This window comes from Arachis ipaensis, chromosome B2 (genome assembly GCF_059453495.1).
Source record: "Arachis ipaensis isolate K30076 ecotype BB chromosome B2, ASM5945349v1, whole genome shotgun sequence".
Lineage (NCBI taxonomy): Eukaryota > Viridiplantae > Streptophyta > Magnoliopsida > Fabales > Fabaceae > Arachis > Arachis ipaensis.
Window position 1 is genome coordinate 92962735 of NC_142437.1, and position 18824 is coordinate 92981558.

General features: G+C 31.1%; 1 long non-coding RNA gene across 4 annotated transcripts; it reads left to right on the forward strand.

The window, feature by feature from the left end:
- Positions 1–1676: 1676 nt before the first annotated feature.
- On the forward strand, positions 1677–6085 carry LOC107625482 (uncharacterized). Of its 4 annotated transcripts, XR_002357641.2 has the most exons (6): positions 1688–2270; positions 3522–3620; positions 4240–4437; positions 4710–4802; positions 4889–5114; positions 5560–6085. It is a non-coding gene; the product is annotated as an uncharacterized LOC107625482 (long non-coding RNA). The 4 variants fall into 4 exon arrangements; XR_002357640.2 differs by having other exon boundaries at positions 1677–2270; positions 4652–4802; positions 4889–6085; XR_001617281.3 differs by having other exon boundaries at positions 1680–2270; positions 4715–4802; positions 4889–6085.
- The last annotated feature ends 12739 nt before the right edge of the window (positions 6086–18824 follow it).

Consider the following 18824-nt stretch of genomic DNA (forward strand, 5'->3'; position numbering starts at 1 on the left):
AGACCAAGATATCAAATTAGTGCCTAAGAAGATGCAAAAATCAGAAACTGACCTTCAATCCTCGATGTCCACAGCCCAATCAAAATCAAAGAAACCATACAATCTATTATCTTCGCATTTGTGCATGACCAAGCCATGATCCTTAGTGCCTTGTAAATAGCGCAAGATTCACTTAACAACTTTCCAGTGAGCCACCAAGGATCATGCATAAATTGGCTCACTTTTCGAACTACAAAGCATAAGTCAGGCCGGGTAATGGTTACATATTGGAGAGTACCTACTACAGATCTGAATAATTTGGGATCATCAAACCTTTCAGAACCAGTAGACATCAATTGAAGTGAAGTTATCATAGGAGTGGCCATTGAACTAGCTGCTGCCTTACCTAACTTTGAAAGTAAATCTTGAATATACTTAGTTTGAGAAAGATATAATTGGCTAGTGTCAGTTTGAAGAATTTCAATACCAAGAAAATATGACAAATTTCCAAGATCTTTAAGAGTGAAAGTGTTGTGCAATTGTTTAATCGTATTGTCGATCTCAATTGGATTATCCCCAGTCATAATGATGTCATCAACATAACAAAGAATATATAAAGCATAGTTAGTTCCATATTTAATGAAGAGAGATGTGTCTGATTTGGTACTTTTAAAACCAAAGGTATGTAGAGTGTTACTTAATTTGAGAAACCATTCTTTAGAAGCCTGTTCAAGGCCATTGAGGGACTTATTTAATCTGCAAACATGAGTATCAAATTCAGATGCAAAGCTAATTGTTTGTTTTATGTAAATTACTTCATTCAATTCACCATTTAAAAAGGCATTGCTAAAATCTAGCTGCCTAATGATCCAATCATGAGATAAAGCAATGCTAAGAATAATTCTAATGGTTGTAGGTCGAATTACAGATGAGAAAACTTGTTCAAAATCAAAACTTTCAGATTGGTGGAAGCCCTATGTCACCAATCGAGCTTTATACTTCTGAATTTTACCATTGGGAAGCCTTTTAATAGTAAAGATCCACTTACAATCAGTAATCTTTGCGTTATTTGGTTTTGGCACAAGGGTCCATGTTTTAGTTCTTGTAAGAGCATTAAATTCTTCAATCATGGCTTCTTTCCAATGAGGAATTGCCAAGGCAGCAACAGCAGTTTTAGGAACTTGTTCATCTTGTTAGTGAACTTCTAGATTAGTAGAGAAAATCCTGGGTTTAGTATCCCCATTTTTGGACCTAGTTAGCATTGGATGTTGATTCTTTTATTTATTAAGGTGGTCATTCTATTGAGAACAATTTGTAGGCTGAATAACAGGAGTACTAGTATTTGTAATGGTGTTATTAGATATAGTAGTCTGATTAGGAAGATGACTATTACTAAAGGGTAAACCGACTTCTATTCTTGAGATATGAGTAAGGTTGTCATCAGAATTAGTTTTTAAAGATGTCTCAGGCTGAGAGTTTGTCTGAGTGTTTGGTTGAGGAGCTCATATGAGAGAATTAGAGGTATTATGTGTAGAACCAACGCCAAGAATAGCATTCTGCATAGTATCACAATGAATGTTAAAAGGTTCAGGCTTAATAAATAATTCTTTATAAGGATAAATATCCTTATTAAAAATAGTATTTCGAGTAATATAAATCCTATCATAAGAAGATAAACACTCAGGGGGTGTGTGGTTGGAGGAAATACAAGTATATTTCAAGAAATTTTGATATGAGAATGTCTTATTTCTATATTTGCTTCAAAATTTTAAAAATTATTTCTGGATATTTTATTTTAAGGAATTGAATTACCACCAATTTAATTTCTATCCCTCTTCTAGTTATTTTTAATTCCAATGAAAATGGAACGTAAATAATGAAATAAAAAGACTAAATTACCCCTATTATTTAATACAGATTTCACCTTCTTTTTCATTTCTCTCTGAAGAACGAAGCCCTAGCAGAGCATTTTTTTTCCCCCCAAATCAGTGAGTTTCACAACGCCACTGCTACCGGAGCCGGCACCAGCGCCGCCGTTACTCTAAACAGAAGATTTGTCTCATTCTCTTCTCCGATTCATGTTCGTACTGCTTCTCTCTGTGAATTTTCTTCCAATCTCACATTAAGGTTTGAGTTTTTCCTGAAATCAGTGGAGGCTTCACCAACGCCACCGCCATTGCAGTTGCGCCGATGCCAACATTACCCTAAATAGAAGATTGGTCTCCTTCTCTTCTTCGAGTTCATGTTCGCATTGCTTTTCTCTGCGAATTCTTTTCGAATCTCTCATTAAGGTTTGGGTTTTTTTATGCTTTCTACATCATATTACACTAATTTTCTACAATACACTGCTAATTTGATTAGTTAATTTTTTATTTTGCTTGATTTCTTATATGCTCTCTGTGATTATGTTGCATGCAAACAATGTGTTTGATGATTTGCCTCAATAAAGAGTTTAAGCTTGTGACATATTTTTACATGCTTAATTTGGCTTGAATCTGACAAAAACGTATTTTTACATGCTTAATTTGCCTCAATAAAGAGTTTAAGCTTATAGTTTCTTTTCTTGAATCTGACAAAAATATATTTTTACATGCTTAATTTGGCTTGAATGACTGCTCAATCTTTCTCATCTCCCCTTTGTTTGCTGCTCTGCTGCCTCCTCTGTTTAAGGCTTCATTTCTTTTCTCATTTAGAATCTTCTTATATAACTTGCAAAGCATTTAATTTCATTTCTTATCTTGTTGCATATTAAGGATCTTGTTCGGTTTTATGTTGGTTGAAATGAAGTAGTTGTAGCTTAGGAACTTATGATATTAGCATAGTAGTAGTAGTAGTAAAGTTCCTAATTGCTATTTCGTTTTCATTTATGCCTGAAATCAATCTCTTTAAAAATATGCTAATTTTTGTTCCATTTCTCTGCCTTCTTTTATTATTATCTTTAATTTTAGATACAGGATAATTACTTCTCTGTTACTTGCTAAATGGCTAAGCTCGTGAACTTTTTTTAAAAGCAAACAGGGCGCTGAAAAAATTGAGTTATTTTCATTTTAAAATGAAAGGGAAGGAAGTTCATTTCATTTCAAACAATAATGATGATGATGAGTTGCATTCATTTCAAGGAAATGGAATCAATAAGCTATTAACTTCTGATTTTGGCTGCTACATCTGACTACTAATAATATGTATTGCATACTTGAATTGATTTACAAAATTTGAATGTCTTCTAGCTAAATATGGTTGTTGTTTTAATTGATACATCCTAATTCCTTTTTCATGACATATAGATGCTGATTTATTTTTTCAGTGGCAATATTTGCTTAACTTTGTGGTTTGAACTATGTTTATTTTATTTCTCAAATAAATTGCTTAACTCTGTGGGTTGAACTCTATTTATTTTTTTGCTAAAACTCTGGTTTGAACTATGTTTATTTATTTCTCAAATAAATTGAGGATTTTTTAATTGAGTGCATTGAAAACAATTTTAGTAGAAGGACCCATCTTTTAAATCTCCTTATTTAATGATTTTTCCTCATTTTAAATAGATTGATACAGTCACTTTTTCCACAAGAACCAGAATTTAAAGGCCGAAGAGTGGTTACGTTCCACAATTAGAGAGACTTCATAATCTTCCGGCATCATCAGTATGAATCCCTTCATACTAGAATTTTGCTCTGTCTCTTTAGTCCATTCTGTTATTCCATATGCACACCACATATATATCACTAACAATATTTATTTTTCTCTTAATAATTTTATTTTTTAATTCAATTTCTATATTATTGATCCCACCAAATGATTGTTATTAGTTGTTAGCAGAATCAACATTCCATGCATGATGTGATTGATGAGGCGTTTTGTATGTTACATAATAATAAAACATGTATTTTTTAGTTAATGTCATAATCAATACCAGGAGTACATAGTATTCGATAGCTTGGTCAGAATTGTTGTCCAATTAACTAACTTCCTTCAATTTTAAGTTAGAATTGAACTATGCTCAATAGTATTATTATTTTAGTCTTGTTGAATGGCTACATTTTGCATATCCTGTAACTATTTCTCATACAAACTATATAAATCATTTAATAAAGTCCTTCACTGGCCCTGCTTCAGACTCCTTTGATCTATGCACCTACTTCTTTTCAGTTTTCAGTTATTAATCTGTAAATAAAAATTGTTGAATATATCTTGTTACTTGCTTACTAATCTGCTAATGGAAATTGTCTCATTTGTATTTATTTTCTGCTTATTAATATGTAGAGAATGAAAGAGAATTCTTGACCTAATTCAAAATAAATTAAGCGTCAATGGACACCACACGAAGATGCAAAACTAGTTGAATGTTTAGTGGAGCTTGCAACTACTTCTTGGAACTGTGATAATGGCACATTCAAATCTGGTTATGAAAAACATTTGGAAAAAATGCTTCATGAAAAGATCCATAGATGTGATCTTAAGGTATAGTTTTTTTTATATAATACTTGTTTTCTTTGTTTATAATTGTATAGTTGTGTTATAATTGTATAGTTTGTTAATTAGATAATCTGAATCTGTTTATTAAATAAATCATTTATAGTTTGTTAATTTACAATAGAAGAATGCCTTTTTGTTAATTCAGTTTATTGAATTTAGTCTTAGTAGTAATAATTCTAAATTGTTATGCTATGTTTAGGCTAATCCACACATTAAATCAAGGGTGAAATTGCTAAAAAGACAATATTTTGTAATAGTTAAGATGATGGGCACGGCTGGGAGTGGATTTGGTTGGAACGACAGATAAAATGATTGTGGTGGAGCGATAAATTTGCAATAAATGGAAGAGTGTAATTCTAAACAACTTTCTTAATACAAGTTTATTTATCTTAGCTTTTTAATATTTATTGCTTATTTATTTTTCTTTTAATTTCAGTCCCATCCTAATGCTAATGGCCTCTACAATAAACCATTTTCACATTTTGAAGAGTTGGGAATAGCATTTGGTAGAGATAGGGCTCAAGGAGGCAATGCAGAAAATGTAACTCAAGCAGTTGCTACAATGGAGGCTGAGCGCGAAGCAACCTTGAGTGATCGGCAAGTGAATGAAAACACCCAAGTAAATTTGGAAGACCGAAATAGAATATGAAGCTGATTTTCAAGTACGTAAGAAATTGACTCTAATTTGGAGTGATTTTTCATTAGTGCAATAGTTACTTTTTTTTATTCTTCATTAGTTCAATAGTTACTGTTTTCTTTATTCTTGATTCACTTATTCATATATTATTCATATATTACTCGGTTACATTTACTTTAACCTGTGACTGTGACTAGCCTTAACTATTCCCATCATGTTGAGCATTTAGATAGAAATATTCTATTAGGTTCTGTTTAGTTAGTTAGTGTTGTTAGTCTTGCTGGCCAAGGCAGAGGTAATGCTTGTATATACAAGTGTAGAGCATATATAATCATTTAGGCTACTTGTTCTTCATTGCTACCAATATTGAATAATCTTCTTCAAGTTTATAGTTTCATCATCTCGAGCTTTCTTCTTTCTTTCTTTCTTTTATTTGCAACACACTCATCAGTGTTGCTTTCAATTTTAAGAGCCTCCAACTCCTGGTGCTCCTGCTGCTCCCGGTGCTTTTGCTGCTCCTAATTTTTCATCTATAGAAAGGAATAAAAGAAAAAAAGGGAGCAAAAGTGAGGAAGTGATTGACATAGTAACAGAATCAATGAGAGATATGAAAGGTGCTTATCAAGAACACACAGCCATTTTAGTTGATATGGTTTCTTATTTTAAGCATGAGAAAGAAGGAATTGAGCGCAGAATAAAGCTAATGGCACTGTTGAGGGATGTTCTTGGTTTAAGCGTTGATGATAGAATGAAGGCTAGCCTTAGCATTATAAGGGACAATAGTCTGATCGACATGGTTTTCCAACTTCAACTGGAGGAACTTTTGCCACTTTTGAAGAAATTGATTTAAATCTTGCTATTTTTATAGATTATATTAAATTGTCAGTTTTTAAGTATTTAATACATGTGTTTAGATGTTGACATTTGTTTTGTATAAGTTCAATTATGAATTATGAGACGAAATATGGATTATGAAAATTTTAGAAATTTAGATAAGTATTTTGTGTTAATTTAATTGTGATATTTGTTATTAGGGATATTTTAGTAAATTTAATTGTGATAAAACTAATTTTAATTAAACATTTGTTATTAGGGGTTTTATAGTAAATTTATTAGTAGAAATATTTTTGTAAATTCACAAAAAGTTTCAATGTACAAAAAAATAATAATCGATTAGTTTTATATTTAATTTTTTTAAAAAAAATTAAAAAATTTGATATAGGAGATATTTTTGGAAATAAAAATAAATATTTTATCTAAAAATAATTATATTGAATTTATATTGAAATATATTTATATGTAAATTTTTTCATATATTTATTAAGTTTAGTTATTAATCTTTTTAATTTGAATGAGTAAAGATAATTTTGACATATTAAACATATTTAATATTAGAAATATTTTAGTAAATTCTAAAAAATTAAAATCAATACTAATTTTAACTAAAATATTTAATTATATATTTTTATTTTTTTAATTTTTTTTAAAATACCCCTAATAATTAAATTTACTAAAATATTTTTTAAAATATTTAGTAAATTTAAAAAAATTAGAATCAATAATAATTTTAACTAAATATTTATTATTAGGAGTATTTTAATAAATTTATTATTAGAAATATTTTTTAAATTAAAAAAAATTAATGTAAAAATATAATATTTAATTAGGTTTATATTTAATTTTTAGTCATTAATATTTTAATTTGAATGATTAAGCGTAATTTTGATATATTACATAATACAACCAAGAAATTTAAACTCAACCAAACAAAAATTTAGTCATTCCTAGGATTATTATATAATATTTCAATCATTAAATTTTATAACTAAACATAGGAATCTTATATATCAAGTAATCTCATTCCTAGGCATTATATTCTTAAAAATAATATTCTTAGTAATGAAAATTAATTCTTGAACCACACACCCTTAAAGCCTTTTGAACTACTAGCATATCCAATAAACACACATTTTTGAGATCTTGTCTCTAATTTATGCTTATTATATGATCTAAGAAGAGGGTAACAACAACCGCCAAAGACCCTGAAATTAGTATAATCTAGTGTAGTACCAAAGATTAATTCATAAGGTGATTTATGTTGAAGATTTGGAGTTGGGATTCGATTAGTGATGTGAGTTGAAGTCACAGTTTCCTCATCCCGAAGGGTTAAAGGCATTGCAGCAATTGATAACATAGTCAAGCCCATTTCTATCAGATGTCTATATTTCCTCTCTTTAATGCCATTTTGTTCAGGTATATATGGACACGAATACCTCTACTAGATACCGTGTTAAGCAAGAAATGATGTGAATTGAAGTCACAATTTTCTCATCCTAAAGAGTTAAAGGCATTGCAGCAGTGGATAACATAGTCAAGCTCATTTCTATCAGATGTCTATATTTTCTCTCTGTAATGTCATTTTGTTCAGGTGTATATGGACAAGAATACCTCTACAAGATACTTTGTTAAGCAAGAAATGATGTGAATTGATTGGAAACATACTCGCTTCCATTGTCTGATTGAAATTGTTGAATTTTATGATCTGTGAGATTTTTCATATAAATCTTGAATTGTTTGAATGCTGTGAGAACTTGACACTTGGTTTGTAAAAGAAAAAGAAAGGTATATTGAGAGAAGGCATCCACAAATGTAACATAGTATTTAAAACCTTTATGAGAAGTCAAAGGGGTTGGTCCCCAAACATTAGACAAGACAAGTTGTAGAGGAGCAATGTAAGTAGTTGAAGAATCATAAAAGGGAAGTTTATGCATTTTAGCCATGATACAATTATCACATCAACCAGTCTGAATTTCATTTCTATTTCTTGGAATAGCTATATTACATTGAGTCAGAATTTGATGAATAATTTTCATACATGTTGTCAACTACTTTCAGTCTGAATTTCATTTTTATTTTTTTTTGGAGAGATTAGGAGATACTGTTGTCAACTACTTTCATACTGTACCCTAGTCGGCCTGAACTTTGCGGGTCGCGACTAGTGGCTATTTACTTATGTTATATATCTATATACTGTCTTTCTCTTATTCTCCTTAATGCCTTTATCTGTATATCACTTTTGACTTCACGCTTTATCTTTTAGTTGTCGATGCGTGAGTGATACGACTTCGCGATTTTAATTTTTACTCTTTTCAGACTTCTCGATTAATACTTCTTTCAATTATACTTATAATTATGTAATAAAAATCCACCTGAGAGTTATACCACTGTAATATCATTGACTTATGACTCGAGCATAAATATTTGAATATTAGGGTGTTACACCTTCCGCTTCGTCACTCTAATGATTTGTCACTAAGAGTCTGGATTACTCAGCTACATGCATCAAAAGCCTCCTTCTCCATTGGTCCCTCTAACGAATCTCTAAGTTTGACCAAACTTATGACAATCTTTCATAAGATAAAACTAAGCCAACCGGGTCCTAGTAACACATCACAACAACTGTATATGCTTACCTCTCATCGGAGGATCCGACTCCGTCGGCTCACTCGTATCCAAAACAAACACACGGCCTGGTTGTTGATTCTGACTCATGTTCTGGTTTCCCCTACGACGGCAGTTCTTGGCTAGGTTCCCAGGTAGTCCACAAGCATAACACAGGTGACTCCCCCTCATATGGTGAAACTGGGCATTGTTGTCCTTTTTGAAGTTTCCTTGACCTTGAAGATGCTGAGGAGTGTATCCATCTTTCTTAAAGTTCTGTCCCCTTGGTCCAAGATAATCACCACGAGCTCAGTTGTCAGTAGAACCACGATTTCCTCTCGGCTCAGCTACCTTTTTGGCAGAGTCCTCCACAACTCGCACTTTGTTCACTAGTTCCGAGAACATTCTTATCTCCAAGGGAGCTACAGTAGTCATAATGTCGTCCTTGAGGCCTCCTTGGTACTTGATACATTTCCAACTCTCATAGGTCTCAGGGGCTCCCTGACATATCCTTGAGAACCTACAGAGCTCTTCAAATTTGCTTGTGTACTCTGCTACTGACATTGAGCCTTGCTTCAGCTACATAAGCTCTAACTCCTTTGCTTCTTTCACCGACTCCAGGAAATACTTCTTATAGAACGTCGTTTGAAACACATCCCAAGGGATTTCTGCATTCGGAAGTCGCAGCAACTAGCACTCTCCTTGCCACCAATGTTGTGCCTCTCCTAACAGCTGATAGACCGCAAACTCCACGTATTGGTTAGCCGGGACATGTTGAGCCTGTAGTGCACGCTCCATAGCTTGGAACCAATTATCCGCCTCTGTAGGGTTGGTCGAACCTTTGAAGGTCGGTGGATGAACCTTGAGAAATGTAGCCAAGGTCATCAGAGCACCAACCAAGTCATTACCATTTCCTTCCCCATTATTATTCCCGTTTCCATCACCGTCTCCATTTCCAGTTGGTTGACCTAACCTCTGCATAGCTTGTAGAGTCGCAGCAGCATTCACCTCCATAGTAGTAGTAAGATTAGTCATTGCCGCCATAAATTCGGCATGGTTATCAGCTGGTTGTTCATTTCCAGTCTCTCATCGTGAACGTGTACGACCTCGTCCGCGAGTAGTCATTAGGGTTCCTGTCTACACCAAACAATCGATATCAAGGTGATTAGTCTCAATATCAAAAGCACAGTGCTTTAATTATCCCCAAAAAGGCACTCACAAACAAGAATGTTATGCAATATCAATGAGATAACCTAAATAGCATCAAAGAAAAAGACATAGAGTATACAATGAAGCACAATCGGTCCATCCCTCAGGCTCACGAGAAAGAACCGCTCTGATACCACTAAATGTAATACCCTAATTACCCTAAGCCTTACCTCGCACCGTAAAGCAAAGGTTAATCAAAGGTTACGACATGTCTAAAGCTCATACATATTTATATATAGAAAGAAATAATAATTCTAGAAGCCCGATGAAGAAATAAGCTCAAAAACAGAGTTTGAAAAACTGCAAAACATTCACACGAAGCTACAACTTAAGGCACAAGATATACATACAGATATCAAGGCATATATATATATATATCAAAGTATGATAGTCATAAAAGTTTAGCCACGGCTCGCAGAGTGTAAGCCGACTAGTTATATACAGAGATACAGAGTTTAGAAAGTAAAACAGTTTATACAAACTTCCTCTCAAAGTAAGCTTCTAGGCAAAATAAGTACAAAAGTGAGAGAAGCAAAACAAAATAGACAAAAAGACTTCAAAACATAGTGAAGATCCTCCGCTCTGTCACCATCAAAACAACTCACTGAGGTGGGTTGTGACTTGCATCTGAAAAATAACAACAGAGTATGGAATGAGAACCGGAGGTTCTCAATATGGTAACAGTGCCCAGTGATGTAAGATATAAGACTCCTAAACGCCAAAGGCAATCCTAGAGCTTCATATCCATCATGAGATTCAAGCTTAAATCATAAGTAAACTTTAAAACATTAACTTTAAAACCATAATGAAAAAGGGTTATCTAACTTAGTGAATTTCTAATCTAACGATTCTCTGCTGTCCCACAGCCTTCGCCTGCCTAACCTCCATGCGATCCCATCGCCACTGCCTTCTGAACCTCCTCAATCCCAGACAAACACAGATAATGCAAGCAAGTAAAATACAAGTAATATACATGTACAGCAAGTAAAACAACAAGCAAGTAAGCATATTATACATTTAGGCAAAAGGTGCAATTAGGCAAAGAAAAACAAAACACATAGAAGATGCATATGATGAATGCCTGTCCTATTGGCTCGTGATATCACTTTTCGGTCCATAATGCCAACCCGACACATCCTTTCAGATGTCGCCTTTCTGCCACGTCCGAGGATATAGCGCCTGGCACGCTTTTGTTCCGAAGATATAGTGTCTGGCACACTCTTACGACAGAGAAGGAAAACAACAACAACATCTATTTCATCATAAATCATTCTAAGGATATAGTTCCTGGCACACCATCATTACTCAACAAGATCACCATCCTTTTCTGAGTTCTCAACTCATTATAACCATCATCATGTCCCAATTTCTCAAATTATTATTAACTATCGAGCTCTCTGAATTACCAACACTATAATGCTCCGCCCGCTCACCCACAACTTCAAAGAAAACCTAAGTCTCCATCTTCTATACTTTTTATCTGAAATTATCTAGTTTTCCTAATTATGGCATCCTCTATGTTTCAAATCCTAAAATCAAGTTAAAGAATCTTAAATAAGTGTCCGACCGCCCTGAACAGACTGCCACTCCTAGCGTGTGCGTGCGCACAACGTTGTGCGTACGCATAACTTACAAATTTCGTAAGGTATGTGTGCACACCAGAGTGTGCTAGCGCTCCCAACAGTAGGCATACCCCTGTATGTGCGTGCGCACGAGAGTGTGTGTACACACGTTTTCAAAACTTGACAAGGTGTGTGTGCGCACAAGGCTGTGCGTACGCATAAGTCAAAAATAGCCACTGACCAGAGCCCGCACACAGCAGTGTGCATGTGCACACAAATCAGAAATCATAAATTCTGCAACATCACAGAATTCAGATTTCTGACACAGACTTCCAACGATCATATCTTTCTCTACAAAATTCAGATTTTTACAAAATTTATACCGTTTTAAATCTCTTTGAATTATCTTTAATTTGATAGAAAATTCAAGTCATTTCAAAAATCGTAGCTCAAGATATGATCCGTCAAAGTTAGCCTAAAAATCCATTTTTACCAAAACATTAAAAACTCAATTTTGTCAAAACTCTCAATTCAAACTACCTATCCCATATCCAAAACAGTTCTAATGCACCTAATTTATATACATGCACCTTATCAACAATTCACAACTTAGCAATCTATATTATCATCCATTTCATATACCAAATCCCACTTATAAAACTCAAAGCTCAATAAATTAACCTCATAAACCATCATTTTACCTTCCTCAGCTTTATCAACATCCACAAGCCTCATAATTCATTATCAATCCTCATAATCTTCATTATCCACCCCATATCATAAATCAACATCATCATCCATTAAATTCATCACAATCATCACAATCATCATACATCAACAATTATCAACAACCAATTCAATCCTATCCTAAGGTCTACTAGCGTAAGTGTCCAAAAATATTATATATTACATAAGGAAAACCGAAACCATACCTTGGCCGATTCCCAAAATGCACACTGTACCAAGATTGAAATCCAACAAGCTTTCAATCACCAACACCACTCCCAAAAGGCTACAATCAACTCGACAAACAAGTTATACATCATATATATATATATATATATATATATATATATATATATATATATATATATATATATATATATATATCAAAAATCAAAACCTAACATTCACAATATAACCAACTACAAGGGTTTATGAGAAACCTCACCTTATCCACAGAAATTGGAGATGAGACCCAACAATTCCTCACTAAGGATTAGTACCTAAATAACCAAAACACAAAAATTTTCTCAAAACTCAAGCCTTGAATTTCGAATTTCTTAGGACAGAGAAAAGGAAATAAAATTTCGAAATCTTACCAACAAATGTTAGATAGAACTAACGGGCTCGGCGAGATATGATGGATTGAAGTGAGAATAGTGATTTTTCTCTCTTTTTCTCCTCTTCACTTCAGCTGGTGTATGTTGTGTTTGGTGAGGAATGAGCTGAGTGGGGCTCATTTCACGAATTTATATATGTTGGGCTTGGGCCCGGTCCAACCCGTTAGCATTTTTGGCCCGTTTGGCCAATCTTTGGGCCAAACCTTTAAAATTAGCGCCTGATTTTTAATTCTAAATTATTTTTTTTCTTTCAAAACAATAAACTCAATTTTCAAAATCTTATTTTTTATTAAAATACGGTATCGGACAGACTAGAGCCCGTACTGCCGGCTTAAGCACCGGTACACATTTTTATAAAAAAAAAATCTTTCGCAAAAGATATATTTTTCAACTTAGAAAAATTCATTGAAATCAAATTTCACCTTTATATCTTCAAATTAAAACTTCTAAATTTTGAATCTAATTCGGGCACTAAAAAATTATTATTTTATTAAAACGATTTTACGCAAAAAATTCGGTTCTTACAAAAATTGGAGACGAGTTGGCTGGTGATTCAACTAATGGTGAATATGAGGTCATTATTCTTGAAGAAATACTCATTGATGATAACACCAGTGGTTTTGAAAAACTAGTAAGCTTTGTTTATCCGGACTTATTGCTTAATATCAACAATTCTATACATTTCAAGGAGCGCACAATTCTTGCTCCAACACTTGAGGTTGTGCACGACGTAAACAATACAATGATGAGTTTTCTTACTAGAGAAGAAAAGGTTTACATTAGTTCCAACTCACTGTGCGTTGAAGAAGAAAACATGGAATCTGAATTGGATACCATTACCACTGCTGTATTGAACTCAATTAATTGTTCTGGATTGTCTACCCACCAGTTGAAACTCAAAGTAGGCGTTCCTGTTATGTTATTACAAAACATTGATCAATTTAAGGGCCTTTGTAATAGAACTAGATTGCAAGTAAGATGGTTAAGTAATCATGTTATTGAATGCATTATATTGACAGGTGATACAGCTGGCCAAGTTGTTCTCATTCCTAGGAATAATATGATTCTAAATAATGAGACACTTCCATTTAAGTTTTAACGGAAATAGTTTCTTTTAATTGTGTCCTTTGCTATGACAATTAACAAATCAAAAGGTCAAACACTTAACATGGTTGGACTTTTTCTGCCAAGATCGATATTTACACATACACAATTATATGTTGTATTATCAAGAGTGAAATTAATAGATGGGCTAAGAGTATTAATACACAACAATGGTCCAATTTTCAATAGATATACTTTAAATATTGTATATAGAGAAATATTTAATAATGTATGAGATTATTTTAACACAACTCTATCCAAAAACTATCCATTGATTTGAGATCTATAAAGTATCATATAATTTTTAAATGTTCTAAATTAATACACCAAATTTTTATTTTATTAAAATACTAGAGTAGTATAATATGAAGCTTAAAATATATTAGAAAATATTAATTTATCAGTAATTCTATTGTCTATTAGGCAAATATAACATACATAATATTTATTTTTTCATGTCCCTATATAACATTCCAAATTATTATGTAAATAATATAAAATTAATAAAAAAAGCCTTTTATGGTACGACGTTATCATTTTCATCTATAATAATTTTAAATTATTAATAAAATTTATTATTTATAACTTTTTAGAAATTTAAGTATATTGTTTTAATATCATTATTTTATTATTTTTGTTTCATTACACACTTTTTAAATCTTTCTTTTAATATATTATTCTACTTTAAATTTTTTAATAGTTCTCACCAAAAAAAACGAGTTTAAATTTAGTTTTAGATGGAAGAATTTTGCTTCTTCCTACAAAATACAAGTTCGAGATATTTGCATATATTCAATCATGTCATTTTGTTATTGCTGATGAACATGTTTTTAATTCCATGTACAGTGAAATGAGTAATTATTTTGTGTTATATAATATGATATTTAGATGTCTCTTAACATTAATAATTAACAAGCAGGAGATGATTTCATTTTTTTAATTCTCATTAAAAATTTGTTTATTTTTAATTAATTCGATTAATAACAAACATTATGTTGTGTATGTATAATTTATTTGGGTTATAATGCACATGATGTTACAAAGAACTAATGTAATTTTTAGTTTCCGTGTAAGCACGGGTTCATTCACTATTTATTTATGATAAGATAGTTATGTGCCATATTATATAAATATATACTATGAATAATGCTTAAAAACAAAAATATATACACCGATAAATAAAAGATGCTAATTTGAAAAAATATAAAAAAAAAACATTTTTTTAATAATATAAATAATAATTTAAAAGAATAATTTTAATTATAAAATTTAAATTTTAAATTAATTAAATATAATTTTTATTTTAAATTATTAATAGACCTAAAATATTATTCATTTTTCGCGTTATTCGCATCTCAAGAATTTATTTCAATAAAGGGTCATGTGTCCGTGTTTTGCTTCACAGAAACGCCAACTTTCTCAGTAAAATCTAAAATGTGATTAAGGCCTTGAATGTGAATGCATCGTCTTGTAGCTTTCAATTCTTGAGCTTTTTCTTCTCCCTTTTTTTATTTTTTTTTTTACCCTCTCATAATTGGCTTACAACTTTTCTCCCAACCTTTTATCATCAATCTATCACAGATACCATGGGACAAACCACGGGACCACTGGTTTTATTATTATTATTATTATTATTATTATTATTAATGGGGTTATTAACAGAGTCACGCGCATAATCGCACAAAAACAAGAAAAACATAATACTGCAGGCTCATTTTTTTCTATATAAAAATAATAATAGTGTAATGCAATGAAATAGAGGAATGAATAAAAATTTTACTGCTATGGTATCAGTATAAATCGTAACTTGTGTTTTATCATTTTTAATTGTTTTTTATTTTTTTGTTCATCAAAATAATAAAACGCAACTTCCATTTTATTGTTTTCACGTTTTATTTTTTTGAAACAAAATGCAACCGGCATTTTTTGGGTGTCAGATATTTTGAAAGGACGCAAAACGCAAGTTGCATTTTTAAGATGTTAGAAGCTTTTTTAAAAAACTTAAAAGGCAGATTGCGTTTTTAGGAAAAAGAATATTTTAATCAAGAGTGTGTCTGTGTATTTTTAGAGACGATGATAATAGTTGACATTGGTGTCGACGATATTAAAGAAGTCATGTTTGTTATCTGTGTACTCTTGTGTATTCCTATGTACTTTGGAGACGATTTTAAAAAAATAATAATTTTTTATTTTATTTTAGAGAAAAACCTCCGTATATGTGATAGTTGTAAATTTTTTTTACAGGTACTTGTGAAAAAAAATCAGGTTAGGTGAGAATAAAATTATGAAAGATGTTGGGAGATTATACCAAACAAACAGAAGGACACGTTTCATACACTGAATGGCTCTCCTGACAAACGCAAGCTGCATTTTGTAGTTGCTGCAGTTTTTGTTTTTTTTTTTCTGTCTCACAAAGAACGTAATTTGCGTTTTTCAGATTATTGAGTATGGCAGATCCATATTTGTGGATTATACGCCATGCGCCAATAATACTGTATATCACCATTTTTATTTCATTAATAAATTAATTTCTGTAATACTGCACTACAAAAAAATAATAAAAATAGTAAAAATACTGAGTATATTTTAATATCAATATACTCTCATATAGATTATGTGGGTTTGACAAATGACGACAATATAATAATAATGAAACACTGAAAAAAATTATGATCAAGTTAAAAAACTGTAATTATAGTCAATAAAAAAAGTGACCATAGGTCTATAATTATAATTTTTTATTTATGATTATAATTTTTTTACCGTAGCTTATTCTATCATAGTTATAAGTCTATAATTACAATTTTTTTTATTTATGGTTATAATTTCTATGATTACAATTGCAGTGCCTGAATTCTGATACTTTAGACTATATTTTTTTACCGTAACCATAGATTATTCAATGGCTACATGTAAAAACCGTGACCATAGTCTATGATTACCGTTTTAGCGTGACCAAAACTTATCTATGGTCACCCAATTTTAAAACCGTGACCATAGATTAGGTTATGGTCATCCTTTTATAAAGTCATGATCATAGATTGATCTATGATCACTCTATTTTAAAACTATGACTATAGCTCACTCTATAGTCATTTTTTTGAAAATCCGTGACCATAACCTTATCTATGGTCACTCTATTTTAAAACCGTGACCATAGTTTACTCTATGGCCACCCCTGTTTTAAACCGTGACCATAGTTTAACTATGGTCACCCTATTTTAAAATTGTGGCCATAGCTTATTCTATTTTCTGATATATTTTTTTAAGCATAATCACATCCCAAAATTATGATAATCACCAAATAAGTTTAAAAAGGAGAAACTCAAGAAATCTAAATCATAAAATTTACATTATAAACTAGATAGGTTTTTAGTCCAAACAACACAAATTAAAATAAAGCGTAATTTATCCATTACATGTAATACCGAGTAAAGTCTCTTATAAAAGAGTACACAAGATATGAAAATATTACATTTAAATAACTAAAGTATATATGAGACCTATCACATCTCATTCTATAAAAATTATTATTTTCTTCACATCAAGTCCTTCTGCTAGCAAAAGAAATAAACATGTTAGAACGAAGCAAAAATACTTTCGAAGACACAGTACAGTGAGTGTGTGTGTGTGTTAGAACGAAGCAAAAATACTTTCATGTTTAGCAAGTCAATCAACATTAGAAGGACTATATTAACAAGTCAATCAACAATAGAAAGGTACCATAAAAACTATATTAACAAGTCAATCAACAATAGAAAAGTACCCATAAAAAAAATTCCAATGACAATGAAGGAAAAAAAAGGTGATGTTGATCATAATCAATAACACATCTAAATAAACATTTCAAGACAAAACCATCAAAGAGTTTTGAACATCATGCATCGTATAATTCTAGTAAGACAATGAGAAATAAACTAAAAAAATTACTACAAACTAGGCTATTTTACTCACATGATTGTAACGACAATCATTCAGACGACACAACATAAATAATGCCAAATCAATTTTAAGACTAAAATCAATACACATATTCTATAAAGAATGGTTGACAGTCCACCATCAATTCATTCATACCAACTAGTCAACTATAAACATAATCAAGAGATACTTAGCTAACATTAACTTGCATATACATGAAATTTTGATTTGCTTTTTATTTATGAATGATAATTATAAGTTTATAGAACATGAAACTTTGATTTGTTTTTTATTTATAAATTATAATTTTTTTAAAAATTAAATTAAAAAGCTTATCTATAGTTTAATAGTTTTTAGTCTTTTTTATTTTTTAATATTGATGTTTATGTAACTTACGATACACGTATAGAAATTAAACTTTTTGATACAAGATATGTATCTTGATTGCATTGTTCTATTTTTCTGCATATTTTCAAATTTGGAACTCTCTTTAACTTCTTAAATTATTATGACAACATCTAAAATATATCAAAACTACAATAAAAAAAATATGATAGCAAGTGCTCAAAATGGAGATATATGTATTAATATACAAAGCATATCTATTTCATAGCTAATTGATAGATACATGTTCACATTAATTAACCATCATAAACTAGTGAGAGCACACAAATTTCTGAATAAGATCATTGCAAATCTGAAATATTATATTCTTGGTTATATAGTAAAGATTGGTTCACTTTAATCTCTACAAGTAACAAGTTATTAAATATAAAATTCTTGGTTATATAGCGGAAAGAATTATAATGTTCAGTGATGTTATCCAGCAACAAAATTTAACTCAATATTCAATAACGTTATTCAACAACAAAAAAACTAAAGCTCGGGAATATGTTATGCAATAATTCAACATACGACAACAAATTCATCTCAAACATAATTTGTAACAATAAATTTAACTATGATAATTTTTAAATTTTTAGTATTCAGCAAAACAAAATTAGCTAAATCATAATTTCAATAACAAACTCAACTTTCAACAACAAATTCAAGATGTACTAATGATTTACAACAATGAAATTAAAAAAAAAAATAATAAGACCGAAGTTGAAACTCACCTCAGCTCAATGATACCACCTGCATTAATCAAGAGCT